The sequence below is a fragment of the Nuphar pumila genome, chromosome 1 (genome assembly GCF_984573655.1).
Source record: "Nuphar pumila chromosome 1, dmNupPumi1.hap1.1, whole genome shotgun sequence".
NCBI classification, from domain to species: Eukaryota; Viridiplantae; Streptophyta; class Magnoliopsida; order Nymphaeales; family Nymphaeaceae; genus Nuphar; species Nuphar pumila.
Genome location: NC_143249.1, coordinates 36803702 through 36819976, shown reverse-complemented (window position 1 = coordinate 36819976; position 16275 = coordinate 36803702).

Here is a 16275-nt window from a genome sequence, read left to right as displayed (position 1 = left end):
TTTACAGGAAATATAAATTGTACAGGAAATAGAAATTGCTCGGTATTTAATTTTCAAATAAATTTTTTAAAATTTTTTTTCATGTTTGCGACGGATTAGCGACAGAACCATCCGTCGCTATTTATATTAATCTAGCGACGGAAGTAAATCCGTCGCCAAGCCGTGGTCGCCGTTTAGTACCGGCGGATTGGCGACGGAATATAGCGCTCGTTATTCTGTCGCAATTAGCGACGGACCTGGCGACGGAATAATTCTGTCGCCAGTTAGCGTCGAAATATTCGCGACGTAAGCATATTGTCGCCTCGTTGTCGCTAATCCGTCGCTAACCATGTTAGCGACGGATTAGCGACGGAATGTAGTCGTCGCTAATCTATTGCTTTGTTGTAGTGTAAACATTGTTGCAAGATTTTCTCTTCGTTAGTACAAATTGTTCTAATATTTAACATTCTTAAGTAATGATCATTGCAGGATTTTGTATTCCTTAGTATAAATCGTTATCGCTTTATCATTTAACTTTCATTAGTGTAAATCATTGTAATCGTTAGCATTCTTAAGTAATGATCATTGCAGGATTTTGTATTTCTTAGTATAAATCGTTATCGTGTGTAAATCGTTGTAATCATTAGCATTCTTAAGTAATGATTTTTTTTTCATTAGTACAAAGCATTATCATTTTAGCATTTAACATTCGTTATTGTAAATTGTTATAATATGTAACATTCATTAGTATAAATCATTTTAATGCAAAACTCTCATTAGTAACAATCGGTGTAATATATTTAGCACTTGTTATTATAAATCATTTTAATATTTAGCATTTATTAGCATGAATAATTATGTCTATACCTAAACCATAATCTCCAATGTACAGGTTGTGTGAAGACTGTATGGAGATGGGTAGGACGAGGACCAAGAGGTTGTTGCTCAGGCTGCGAGACTGTTTGGCTGCAATATTTGGCTGTTTAGCAATTATGAAGCCGAGTTGCAACATGGTAGTTGAGTTCTCCTACAAGCTGGTTTGAGACAGCCTACCCCAAAGCAGTCTGTGAAAGTGAGAAGGAAGATGAATAGTGGTGGGGCCAGGAACATGAATTGGCATGAACACTTCAGGAAATAATTGGATAGCTGGAACAAAGGAGGTGTTTGTGTCATAGCATATGATTATAAAGAACGACAATATGACTCCAACTATTTCAAAAAATATTAGGAACCCATGTGTGAAAATCTGGAGATTGAAAATAAGCAACGTGAAAATGTTGGGAACCCATGCGTCCCTCCTGTCCCCCATCATGTTGTCTCCCAGCATAGAAAACATGTCTGTCATGTCCCTTCAACTACAACAATGATTCTTTTAGTTGCAGTACATGATGAGGAGCGAACGCAGCTTACAAAAAAGAAGGTAGTCTCTGCCACAAGGTTAGAGATATTGGAGAGGAAGAATAAGGAGTTACAAAAGCAGGTGAGAAACTTGCAGAGACAAATGCGGTCACAATATGATACACTGGTAGAGATGATGACCAGTGTTTATAATAAGATCAAGGGAACCAAGAGGTCACCGAGGAAAGAGAGTCCACCAAGAAAAAGAAAAAGATGATTTATAGCAAACAATCCATCTGAGTCATCAAGTGCCACTAAATAAACATTATATGATTTTTTTATCCTGATATTTATTTATTGTAATTCTATAATTCTTTTTTGTAACAAGATATTTTATAAATGTATAATTCTTTTTTTAATAAGTGTAACACACAAGTGCCACTGAACAAATCATTGTAATGTTCAGCCTTTATAAAAAAATCAAAGAAGCGTTTAGCGTTGTGTACTACACAAATTATGAATTGCTTTTACGAGTTGTCTTCATATCGCGATTTACACAAACATTGATAAAAGGATGAAATGATTTGTACGTATAAAGACTACATACTATCGTGATTTGCTTGATTCTAATTGCCTTGCAACTAGTTCTATAAGAGATCATGATTTATTTTTTATAGAAGGTGTTTCATCATGAGTTGTACAGCCATCCCACCAAAACTCATAAAATAATCGAACCAAATCCATTTGAATATCCTATTGCGATTTGCCTTTACGAGCTTTATCTAAGCGAACGATACGTTCCATCGTAATTTACACAATGACTGATTCATAAATGACAAAAAAGAAAAATAAACAAATCGATATGATGTTTAGACTTAGTAAAGAACAAATCAAGTTAACTTCAACAATACATACGTCATTGTGTAAATTGCTCTAGGACAATATCTGGTATAACAATTCAGATACAATATATGTACAATGATTTGTCTTATCGCAATTTACACAATGACTAATAAAAGGCAAAAAGTAGAAAGAAAAAAATAAATTGACATGATGTTTATTGGTGAAGTACAAATCTAGGTAACTTGATAAATACAAATCAACTTAGAACCATAATTCTTTAAGTTTCATAATATAATAATATTTTTTCTATTATGATTTGCTTTTATGAGCTATGTCTATGTGAATGATATGTCCTATCACGATTTACACAATGACTGATTCATAAAAGGCAGAAAAGAAAATTAATAAACAAATTGACACGATGTTTAGACTTAGTAAACTATAAAACGTGACTTAGTTGCAAATGGATTTCATTGTAATGAAACATGTTATCGTGATTTGCTTGATATTGATTGTCTTATCGTAAATTAATTTTACAAGCTTTGTATATGTAAACAATATGTCCCATCATGATTTGCACAATCACTAATTCATAAAAGGTGGAAAGAAAAAATAATAAACAAATTGACACGATGTTTAGGCTTAGTAAAGTACAAATTGAGGTAACTTCAATGATACATCATGACCAATGGTTTGGCTTAGATACAATACATGACCATCATCATCAAAGAAAATAGACATCATCAGCAGCATCACCCCCATGTCCAAATAGTGATGTGCTTCGAATGCAATCTAGGTGCACATGAAATCCAGTTTGCTAGTGCAGAAAGCTTTAAGGTAGAGTTGACGAAACTGCATATGGTATGGATTCCAACAAGCGTAAATATATCGATGCAGAATATTTGTGCTTGCTTTGGTATGGTGGCAACGATTGAGGATGATTATGGTTGTTATATTTTGTGTAAGCTTCGATATACTTCATGACAAATACGCCATAGTCGTATGTGTCATGAATATATCGATGTATACACAGAAGATAACCACCATAATCATCATCGAAGATTATATAGATCTTTCTTCACAGTGTGAAACAACTACGTTATCAGCATCAAACCCCATCTATCAAACACAGGTAAAAGGAACACAGAAAAACAAAGAAGAAAGAAAAATACAAAGAAGAAGAAGAAGGAAAAGAAAAAGAAGAAGAAGAAGAAGTTGCATTGATGCAAAAAAGTGAAAGCGAGGTTAAATAGATTAGAATTTTAGACCTGAACAATGGGTCAGGTCGGGTAGGGTTTTGCATAGAATAGAGTTTTACATAGATCTATATTAGGGTTTTACAAACATATCGATATTGTTCACAAAGACAAACAAAGTCATATCGTTGTCATGGTAACTTCATAAATACAAATCGACATCCTAATAATTATTTATTGGAATTCTATAATTCTTTTATGTAACGTGACATTCTATAAGTGTATAAATCTATTTTAATAAGTGTAGCACACAAATATCACTGAACAAATTGTTGTAATTACTAGCCTTCGTAAATAAAAATTGAACAAGCATTTAGCGTTGTGTACTATAAAAATTGTGATTTGCTTTTACGATCTGTGTTCCTATCGTGATTTACACATTGATTGATAAAAGACTGAAACGATTTGCACAAACATTGATAAAAGGTTGAAACAATTTGTACGTATAAAGGCTATGTGCTATCATGATTTGCTTGATACAGTTTGGCTTGCAACCAGTTCTATAAGAGATCTTGATTTGTTTTTTATAAAAGGTGTTCTATCACGATCTCTACACCCATTTTTTATGGAATTTAGGGTTTAGGGTTTTAGAATTTAGGGTTTAAGGTTTTAGGGGTTTAGGGTTTTGAATTTAGGTTTTAGGGTTTTATGTTGTATGGATTAGGTTTTAGGGTTTAGGTTTAAGGTTTTATGGGTTTAGGGTTTAGGGATTAGGGTTTAGGGTTTAGTGTTTAGTATTTAGGGTTTAGGGTTTAGGGTTTTAGGGTTTAGGATGTAGGTTTTGGTGTTTAGGGTTTTAGGGGTTTAGGGTTTAGGGTTTAGGATTTTAGGGTTTAGGTTATGGGGTTAGGTTTTAGGTTTTAGGTTTAAGGTTTTTGAGTTTTATGAGTTTAGGAATTTAGAATTTAGGGTTTAGGGTTTAGGGTTAAGGTTTTACGGGTTTAGGGATTTAGAATTTAGGGTTTAGGGTTTTAGGATTTAGGATGTAGGTTTTGGTGTTTAGGGTTTTATGTTTTAGGGTTTCGGGTTTTAGGTTTGGGGTTTGTGATTTAGGTTTAAGGTTTTTGGGTTTTACGGGTTTAGGGTTTAGGTTATACGTTTTGGTGTTTAGGGTTTAGGGTTTAGGGTTTTAGGGTTTACGATGTAGATTGGGTTTGGATTTCATGAGAGCTAAATGTGTCTCATAGCCAACCCAATCCAATCACCCCCCCCCCTCCCACCTAAACCCATTATACAATCACGAATTACGTTGATGAGTTTTGTCTATGTGAATGATATATCCTATCATGATTTACATAATGACTGATTCATAAAAGGTGGAAAAGAAAATTAATAAACAAATTGAGACAATGTTTAGAATAGAAAAAGTAAAAATCGAGATAACTTCATAAATACAAATCAATTTATAACTTGATATTGATTTATGTAACAGTTGCAAATCGATTTCACTGTAATGATTTATCCTATCGTGATTTGCATTGACGGGCTTTATCTATGTGAATGATTTGTTCTATCGCGATTTACACAATGACTGCTAAAAGACAAAAAAAGAGAAAGAAAAGATAAATTGACATGATGTTTATTGGTAAACTACAAATACGGGTAACTTGATAAATAAAAATTGACTTATAACTGAAAGACTAAGTTTTATAATATAACAATATTTGTCCTATTGCGATTTGCTATTATGAGCTTTGTTAATGCGAACGATATGTCCTATCATGATTTACAAAATGACTGATTCATAAAAGGCAAAAAAGAAAACAACAAACAAATCAACATGATGTTTAGACTTAGTAAACTATAAATTGAGACTTAATTGCAAATCGATTTCACTGTAACGATACATGCTATCGCAATTTGCTTGATACGTCCCATAGCGTTAACTAGTTTTATAAACGGCAGATAAAATGATGTTTTTTTAATTTAATTAATGTGCAATGCAATTTATTTATACGCGGTTTTTGAAAATGGACGGTATGTAAAATGGTGTTTCCTTTATATATAAATGATACGTCGCATAAGTTCAGGAGGGTGTCATTTTGCTTTGCTTCGTGAGTAAGGAACAGACAAACCCACGCTTCCTTTATAAATGACGTGTTTGTTAATCAAACATATAATTTGTTTCGTCGTAAAGGGGGTATCAATGTCGAAGAAGGAGACAATGATAACTACATGGCCAGCGATGGTGATGAGGGAGACGATGATAGCTACACGACCAACAATGGTGAATCAGACATATATTGTCTAAACCTCGTGACGAGTTTCTTTAAAATTTGTCGCTTTTATGGCGTATATTCGATTTATGTTGTGTACTGTAGAAAAGAATTTCAATATCATTTATTGAATATTTTGCTAATGTCAGTGAAACATCCACAAAAAGCGGTACCCGAAAACTCGACAAAGAGCTCCAAGATAACATCAATTGGCTACAAGATGAATTTGTAAAAGAAAACACTATCAGTAATTTTGTACGTATGAAACCACTATCAGTTATATATTTACGTATGCTATGGGTATGTACGTTAACACATGCATATTTATTGTAAACAGACTATATCTGATTTTGTCATGTATATTCAAAGCAACACAATAACCAATACTAGATGTGTTGTCACCCCTTATTTCATGGTATATCGGTTCTCTTATATGTTTATTTTCTTTTTTGATTTACTCTTATTGCTTCATGTTTTAACCTTACTATTATCACAGTTTCATTCAACATAGTTTTGCCCGTCGAATGCCATACTTCATTGGATTTCAAGATGGACTACCATGATGGGGTAACGATGATCACTGCAGAGACTTTTGGTCAAGTGAAAATGTAAGTGAAGAAACCTCTTGTCCAAGGTTTGGGCATAACAGTCCTAACACGATTTATATTATTGATTTGTAAGATATTGTATTGATTTGCAGATATTGATTCCTACACTTTGGCAAACTTCTAAGCATTAGGTCTTATACGTGATAGATTTATGGAAAAAACAATTATGGTGCTACAACTCATTGGACTTTCACACTGGTGTACAACATGATAGTATGCATTTGGTAAGTTTTTATCTATAAGTGTATCGTATCTTGTACGGTGGCCCAGAATTTACTTGCTTCTGCATTGACCACAAGCGGGATTCGTCAAAGACGTTTTTGGTGTCGACATTGGTGAGTGAAAGTTTCGCTCAGCACATGATGCTCTTTTACAAAATAATGACATCGATTATGGCGTATTTATAATGAAGTATATTGAAGCAATATACAATGGACGAGAACCTGATTTTGACGTTGTATGCTCTACACTTAAACATGTTTTATTATCCTCTATTATTGGGGACTCAATTTATATATTGGTGTTACATTACTTTTTTTTTGCAGGATGATATAACTGGATTTCGCACAGAACTATAAGAAAAACTGACAGAGTTTCTAATTACGGAAGAGAAAAAAAATCAACTGGCAAGAATACCTAGAAGGCAACAAACGACGCGACCCCCTCAGGAGTAATATGATGTATAGAGATTTCTAACAGATTTTGTAGACTATATATACAAATTTTGTATACAAATTTTGTAAGACTGTGTATACAAATTATGTAAATCACTCTGGGTTGAAATAAAATTTCAATTTTACTAAATACACCAATAAGTTGGACTATTATTTGTAGCAAAGACAAATCGTTGTCTCCGACATAGACGTCATTTTATAAATCATTATAGGACATTGTCTTGTATAACGATTCAAATACAGTATATGCACAATGATTTGTCTTATCGCGATTTACACAATGACTGATAAAAGACAAAAAAGATAAAGAAAAACTAATCGACATAATGTTTTTTGGTGAACTACAAATCTAGGTAACTTGATAAATACAAATTGACTTGCAACCAATATTCTTTAAGTTTCATAAAATAACAGTATTTATCCTATTGCGATTTGCTTTTATGAGTTGTCTATGTGAACAAATCGTTGTTATGTTCACCCTTCATAAATGACAATCATAAAAGCGATTAGCGTTGTGTACAGTAGAAATTATGATTTGCTTTTACGGTCTTCCTATCGCGATTTGCCCAAAAATTGATAAAAGGCTGAAACGATTTCTACGTATGATGGCTATGTGCTATAGCAATTTGTACGATATGTTCTATAGCGATTTACACAATGACTAATTCAACGGTACAAATCAATGTCCCGTTTAGAATTAGTAAAGTACAAATTGAGATAACTTCAATCATACAAATCAAGTTAACTTCTTAAATACAAATCGATTTCATTCACAAAGACAAACAAAGACATATTATTGTTGTGGTAACTTCATAACTATAAATCCACATGATTTACAACCACATTCATTTACAAAAAATATTAGTATTTAGTTACAATACATCATGACCAATGGTTTGGCTTAGATACAATACATTACCATCATCATCAAAGAAGACAAATATAATCACATGTATGAAACCCACATCCAAATAGTGATGTGCTTCTAATGCAATCCAGGTGTGGAAAGCTATTTATGGGAGGACATTTCCATTAAATGCATATCTATCTTTTAGAGACTCCCATTTTTACAAAAGAGATCACCAAAACATCCATACCGTTCATCGTCAAGTTCATTTTCTACTGCAAAGCTATTCTATGTGTAGCTGAGAATACATTCTCTCTAAGCAAATGAGCTCATTGGTAATGGCAGCCCACTGCACTATTTGGTAGATATTTTTCAACTGCGAACTATTATGCACTACTTTAGAGAGAAGTATAGAGTCCTCACCACTGTAGCATACTTGTCTTAAAGTATATCGAAGATTAGGCAAATTAGGTAGAATATTTGTGCTTGCTTCGGTATGGCGGCAACGATTGAGGATGATTATGAACTTTGAACCACATCTATCAAACACAGGTAGAAGGAACACAGAAGAACAAAAAAAGAAAGAAAAATACAAAAAAGAAGAAGAATAAGAAGACGAAGGCGGAAGAGAAAAAAGAAGAAGAAGAAATTACGTTGTCGCAGAAAAGAGGAAGAGAGGTTAGATAGATTAGGGTTTTAGACCTGGACAACAGGTTGGGTTGGGTTGGGTTGGGTAGGGTTTTATATAGAATAAGGTTTTACACAGATCTATATTAGGGTTTTACAAACATATCGATGTCGTTGTCACAGTAACTTCATAAATACAAATCGACATCCTGATAATTATTTATTGGGATTTTACAATTCTTTATTATAATTCTATAATTTTTTTTTGTAACGTGACATTCTATAAGTGTATAAATTTAATTTAATAAGTGTAGCACATATATGCCACTAAACAAATCATTGTAATGTTCGACCTTCATAAATAAAAATTAAACAAGTGTTTAGCGTTGTATACTATGAAAATTATGATTTACTTTTACGAGATGTGTTCCTATCATGATTTACACAATGATTGATAAACGACTGAAACGATTTACACAAACATTGATAAAAGGCTAAAACGATTTGTATGTATAAGAACTACGTGTTATCGTGATTTGCTTAATACCAATTGGCTTGCAACTAGTAATATAAGAGATCATGATTTGTTTTTTATAAAAGATATTCTATCACGATCTGTACAGCCATCCCACCTAAACCCATCAAACAATCGAACCAAATCTATTTGAATATCCTATTGCGATTTGCCTTTACGAGCTTTGTCTAAGTGAACGATACGTACCATCGTGATTTACACTATGACTGATTCATAAAAGGTGGAAAATAAAAATAATAAACAAATCGAGATGATGTTTAGACTTAGTAAAGTACAAATTGACTTACAACCACAAGTCTTTAAGTTTCATAGTATAGCAATATTTGTCCTATCGCGATTTGCTTTTATTAACTCTATCTAGTGAACGATATGTACTATAGCGATTTACATAATTCTGATTCATAAATGAATGACATGTCGCACAAGTTCAGGAGGGTGTCGCTTCGCTTTGCTTCGTCAGTAAGTAACTGCCGAACTGAAGTTTTTTTTTATAAATGATGTGTTCAATTTCATCATTATGAATGATATATCCTATAGCCATTTGCTTTTATAAACTCTATCTATGTGAACGATATGTCCTATAGCGATTTACATAATGACTGATTCATAAAAGGCGAAAAAGAAAAACAATAAACAAATCGACACGATGTTTAGACTTAGTTAAGTATTAATCGATGTAACTTCAATGATACAAATCGAGGTAAATTCATAAATAATGATGACAACGATTGCAAGTTTTTTTTCAGCACATATTGATAATTTCAACTGTTAGTCGACATGATTTGCACAATGATTGATTAAAGGTTGAAACAATTTGTATGTATGAAGGCTACGTGCTATCGCGATTTGCTTGACACCGATTGGCTTGCAACCAATTATAATTAATTATGTAATGTAACATTCTATGATTATATAATTCTTTCTATAACAAATCGCAAATTGTTTTTTGTAGAAGAAGTGTCTGATTTGTCCTATCATGATTTGCATTTATGAGATTTGTCTATGTCAACGATATGTCCTATCACAATTTATACAATGACTCTTTAACGGTACAAATCGACGTCCCATTTAGAATTAGTAAAGTACTGGTTTAGGGTTTAGGGTTTAGGTTTTTGGCTTTTACAGGTTGTAGGTTTCTGTGTTTAGGGTTTAGGGTTTTAGGAGTTTAGGATTAGGGTTTAGGGTGTAGGGTTTGGGGTTTAGGTTCTAAGTTTTGGTTCTATCTAAATTTCAAATAGATCCTCTTAAATAAATAAAATTTGTTTTGATTTGATAACCAAATAAAATTAATTAAAAAATATATATGTAGATATGTATCCCTAAACCCTAAACCCTGAAACCCTAAACCCTGAAACCCTAAACCCTAAAACCATAAATCCTAAACACTAAACCGTAAAACCCTAAAGCCATGGACATAAAGCGGAAACGATTTATCTTATTGCGATTTTACTTTACAAGTTTTGTCTTTGTGAATGATATATCCTAAAGCGATTTACACAATTACTGATTCATAAAAGGCGGCAAAGAAAAATAATAAACAAATTGACACGATGTTTAGACTTAGTAAACTATAAATCGAGGTAACTTCATAGATAGAAATTGATTTACCTTTTTATAATGTGACATTCTATACAACAACAACAACAACTATGCCTTCATCCCAAAACAATTGGGGTCGGCGATATGAACCAAAAAAGAAAATCATTCTGGGTCTTCCACATGAATCCTTCTCCTCCAATCATTTATATTCAATGTCATGTCCTCAGTGAGGTTCAAAGCATTCATATCCTTTCCTATCACCTTCATTCATGTCTTCCTAGGCCTACCCCGACCTCTTTTAACTAATATATTTTCCTATTTCTCCATCCTTCTAACTGGAGCATCATTAGGCCTTCGTCGAATATGTCTAAACCACCATAAACGATTCTCTCTCATCTTATTTTCAATAAGTATAACACACAATTACTGATTACTGATTCATTAGGCCTCTTTATAATGTGACATTCTATAAGTGTATAAATCCTTTTTTAATAAGTGTAACACACAATTACTGATTCATAAAGGCATAAAACCAAAACAATAAACAAATCAACATGATGTTTTTTAATTTATTTTCTATAGCGATTTGCAAATGAAACGATGTTTTTTAATTAATGCATGATGTAATTTATTTGTTTATATAATTATATACTTTGCACATGATTTTTGAAAAAGAGCAGTATGTGAAATGATGTTTCCTTTATAAATGAATGACACATCGCACAAGTTCAGGAGGTTGTTGCTTCGCTTTACTTCATGAGTAAGGAACAAACGAACCAATATTTTCTTTATAAACGACGTGTTCGTGGGCTGAACATATAACCTGCTTCATTGCAAAGGGGGTATTGATGGCGAGGAAGGAGACTTCGACATCTAACGACCAACGACGATGAATCAGGCATATATTTTCTAAACCACATTACGAGTTTCTTCAAAATTTATTTCTTTTATGTCATATATTCGATTTATTTTGTGTATTGTAGAAATGAATTGCAATATAATATGACAGATTGTTTATTGAATATTCTGCTAATGTCAATGGAACGTCCATAAAAAAAGGTGCCCAAAAACTCAACAATGGGCTCTAAGATAACATCAAGCGGCTGCAAGATGAATTTGCAGAAGGAAACACTGATAGTGCAGAAAGCTTCGAGGCAGAGTTGACGAAGCTGCAGAATGTATGGGATCTCATTATCATCGATGTGTTTCTACAGGCAGAGAAGATGAAACCGCACGATTGTAGCATATTTGTCATTGTTGTATTCTGCGTAAACTTCAATATACTTCAAGACAAATACTTCACAGTCGTGGTCCCTTATTTGTTTTAGATTGAGCACATATAAGCCTTCGCATGCGTTCATGCCTATGGGCTAGTGTAGAAAGCTTTAAGGCAAAGTTAACGAAGCTGCATAAGATATGGATTGCAATAGGCAGAGAAGATGGAGCCCGCACGACTGTAGCATATTTTTCATGAAGTATATCGAAAAAAAGAGGAAGAGAGTAACAATATATTTGGGTTTTAGACCTAGAAAATGGGTCGGGTCAGTGATGTTGGACAACATGGACAACGAGTTTTAGGCTTTGACAATGTATTCTTTTTTTAACAAGCATAAAATACTAGTACCACTATACAAATCGTTGTAATGTTTGGCCTTCGTAAATAAAAATTATAAAAGTGATTAGCGTTGTATACAGTAGAAATCATAATTTGCTTTTATGGTCTTGTTGTCGCGATTTACACAATAATTGATAAAAGGTTGAAACGATTTGTACGTATGAAGGCTACGTGCTATCACAATTTGCTTGATACTGATTGGCTTGCAACCAATTATAATTCATTATGTAATGTAACATTCTATGATTATATAATTCTTTCTATAACAGATTGGGAATTATTTTTCATAGATGAAGTGTCTGATCAAAACATATATAACCACAAACATAAAGCAGAAAAGATTTATCCTATCGCGATTTGTTTTTACGGGCTTTGACTAAACCTCATGACGAGTTTCTTCAAAATTTATCTCTTTTATGGCGTATATTTGATTTGTGTTGTATAATGTAGAAAGGATTTGCAATATTATTTATTAAATATTTTGCTAATGTCAGTGGAACATTCATAAAAAAAAGGAGTCTGAAAACTCTACAAAGGGCTCTAAAATAACATCAACCGACTGCAAGATGAATTTGCAAAAGGAAACACTATCAGTAATTTTGTATGTATGAAGCTACTATCAGTTGTATATTTACTTATGCCATGGGTATGTATGTTAACATATGCATATTTGTTTGAAATAAACTATATATGATTTCGCCATGTATATTCAAAGCAATACAACAACCCTATACACGTCATCACCCCTTATTTCATGGTATATTGGTTCTCTTATAAACAAATCATTATAATGTTCATCCTTCGTTAATAAAAATTGTAAAAGCGATTAGCGTTGTGTACAATAGAAATTATGATTTGCTTTTACAGTATTCATATCGTGATTTACACAATGATTTACAGTGAAAATTATGATTTATACGTATGAAGGCTACGTGCTATCGCGATTTGCTTGACACTGATTGGCTTGCAACCAATTAAAATTCATTATATAACGTAACATTTTATGATTATATAATTCTTTCTATAATAGACCATGAATTGTTTTTCATAAAGGAAGTGTCTGATCACGACATGTACAGCCACAGACATAAAGCGGAAGTGATTTGTTCTATCGCGATTTGCTTTTACGGGCTTTATCTATGTCAACAATATATTCTATAGCGATTTACAAATCGATTTAAGTAACAGTTGCAAACCGATATGAGTAAATCGCGATATTACATATCGATATCGTTCATAGAGACAAACAATGACATATCGTTATCCGCCCGACCAGCTGTTCTAGTACGATAGCTTCAGTTTTATAAGTCTTTTGGTATGTAATCAATGTTTGAAGGATGCTTGCATTTCTTGTGAAACTTAATGTAGTGTCTTATATTATTTTGTTTCATGACAGACTAAGTTTAATTCAAAAGTGAGCTATAGAACACAGAAATCGCATGTGAATTTTGTTTAATAATGTATCATTCACATGTATAAATCGTTATAATATGTATCTTTCACATTTATAAATTGTTGTCTCATCTAGCCTACAGAGATACAATTTTGATACCACAGGTAAATTGTCGTTGTTCAGTGCTTATGCCATTAGTGAAAATCGTTGTCGCATCTAGTTTACTACGATTTATTCAATATACATGTAACAACGGATACCGATAAGGTTAAGCAAGTCAAAGAAATGATTGAATGAATTACAATATAAAAGCAACAATGATTTGTTATTTGCTTATACTATGCATCGAGTTGTTATTTACCATGCCAATAAAATAAACGATTTATCGTATATGTGTGTTGATGATAGTGATTCATTTGACAACGATTTAATTATATTTATGACGCTGTGAAGCGATTTCAATAGAAATCGCTAAATAAGCAGCGATTTGAATACGAAAATCACCACTGCAAGCGCGCAACAATGTATTTTCGCACACACACTTTTTAAAATTCTTTCTACAAATATCTTACAAATCGATACTAGAAAACACACAATATCTTACAAATCGATATACATATCGCATAATATATTATAAATTGATACAGCAATTCAGCATAATAACTTACAAATTGATACTATAAAATACATACTATCTTATAAATCGATATACATATCACAAAATATATTACAAATCGATACAAAAATTCAGCATAATAGCTTACAAATTAATATTAACAAACAAACCAATATCTCACAAATCGGTAGTATGTTACTACAACCGTGATTTGTGATACATTGCATATATTGAGTGAATGGACGATACCAGATGAGGTAGAGGCCCTTCCTCGCATTTGTAACCAAGCATTCTTGTCAACAGGTCCCAGCATCTTACAAATATCTTTAATTTTTTAACCGTCGAAAAGACAAGATCCACCTGCAATAACAAAACAACGCCTTAATGGCACTCACGATGACATACGTTCTTCAACAATAGCATGATGACATGGAAAGGTAGTCACGATGCCTTAATGACACTTGTTAGAATATTTGTTGGTCATTGTTTTTTTCCATACTGCCTAACGAAAACAAAAAACAAGAGAAGACTGTAAAAGAGATGGCCGACAAATGCCCCTATGATGCCCACCAATTATCGAACCAGTCGATCGATTTATAGTTATATCCACGAGGTAGGAACGAATCCGAGAATACCTTGTAACATAAGGCAGGAATGAGAAGGCGACAATGTGTTGTAACACAAGCTAAAAACCAAGGCGAGAACCTGGAATCGAGACGACAACAAAGGGTGCTCCAATGACAGCAGACGACGGTAAATGGTGCATCATCAAAGGGAGCTTCTGTTACAGCAGATGGTGTGTCCTTAAAGGGTGATTCGCTGGCAGCATAGGAGTTTACTGTTTAGGGAAAAAATGAAACGTTTGGACTTTTTGAAAAGTTAAGATTATCCCCCCTTTTCTGAATAGAGGATATTCTTATCATTTTCTCGAACCATCGTTTCATGGCGAGAATAGCGAGAAAGGGCACTTAAGTCTTTGCAACCACACCAAACTCTGATGCTAAGTGATGCCGATACACACGGGGATACAAGCCCCACATGCTTATATATGTGGCGCTCATTCAGACACCCGAACACGCACAGTAGCAAACAGTGCATCTTAGGGAGAGAACACACAACACCCTCCCATGGAAAGGGAAAATATAAGAGAGAGAGAAGGGCTATCATGTGGCAACAGACTATTGGGTAGGGGTCCTCTCTATGGGAAAACCCCAGCCTGCCCCTCCACTTTTTTGTTATTTTTTTTTATATATTCTTTTTCATTATATCCTTGCCTCCTTTCTTTCTTTGGTAATGTTCCTTTGGGCTTTGGGTATTTGGATCTTGATCAAACCTGCTTTTGATTAAATAGGTTTTCTTGGTTTTCTGTCGATCCGAATCCAGTATAGATCGATTCTCTAGAGTTTGTATCGCTCCAGTTTCGATTGGATTTCTCAATTTTTTATTTTTCAATTTCATAATTAAAATTTTTTAGATATTGCACAATGACTAAGTACGGCAGTAGGACCATCACTAATAGATCTCTTATCCTGGGGGGTAGTTTCTCCGTGTAAATATCAAAAGCATGTTTTTACCTATTGTACAAAACCGAGCTGCTTACACCGGGACGCCCATGTAATAGGTCGCTAAGGCAAGTTTCTCATCAAGCTAGGACCAAACCTAAGCCTTTTAATGCCAATGGTTGGTTAAACCACTTTGAAATAGTTCTTTGCAAGACACATTATGAACGTTAGGACTGACTAGATGCCAACTGATTGAATTTCATATGATATCTACTGAATCAAACTCCATTTGGCAGAAACTATTGTTGATTGTAATAAGAAGCAAATATGCTTTTAGTTTCGCCCACAAGGTTCCCACTCACCTGTGACCACTTGTGAATGTCACCAAGCTGATGGGACATTACAAGTTCAAAACCCACGGGTGGTGTCCTTTGCAGTAAGGTCGAAGCTGATTGTACTTTTCAGAGGCTGCATTGCTTTATCATTGTAGGGGTTTTACCAACCGAAGGTTAGTCAATGTGCAGTTGGTTATTGATGAAGAGGAGAGGTGTTTTCTTTGAATTATTCAAAAAAAATATTAAATCCGACAAATATTTTATTTTATTTATGATAAAAAAACCTTCACCGAAAACTAAGTCACTTAATGAGCCTGCCTCCTTGCTAGGTAAAACTCAGGGTTGAGGACAG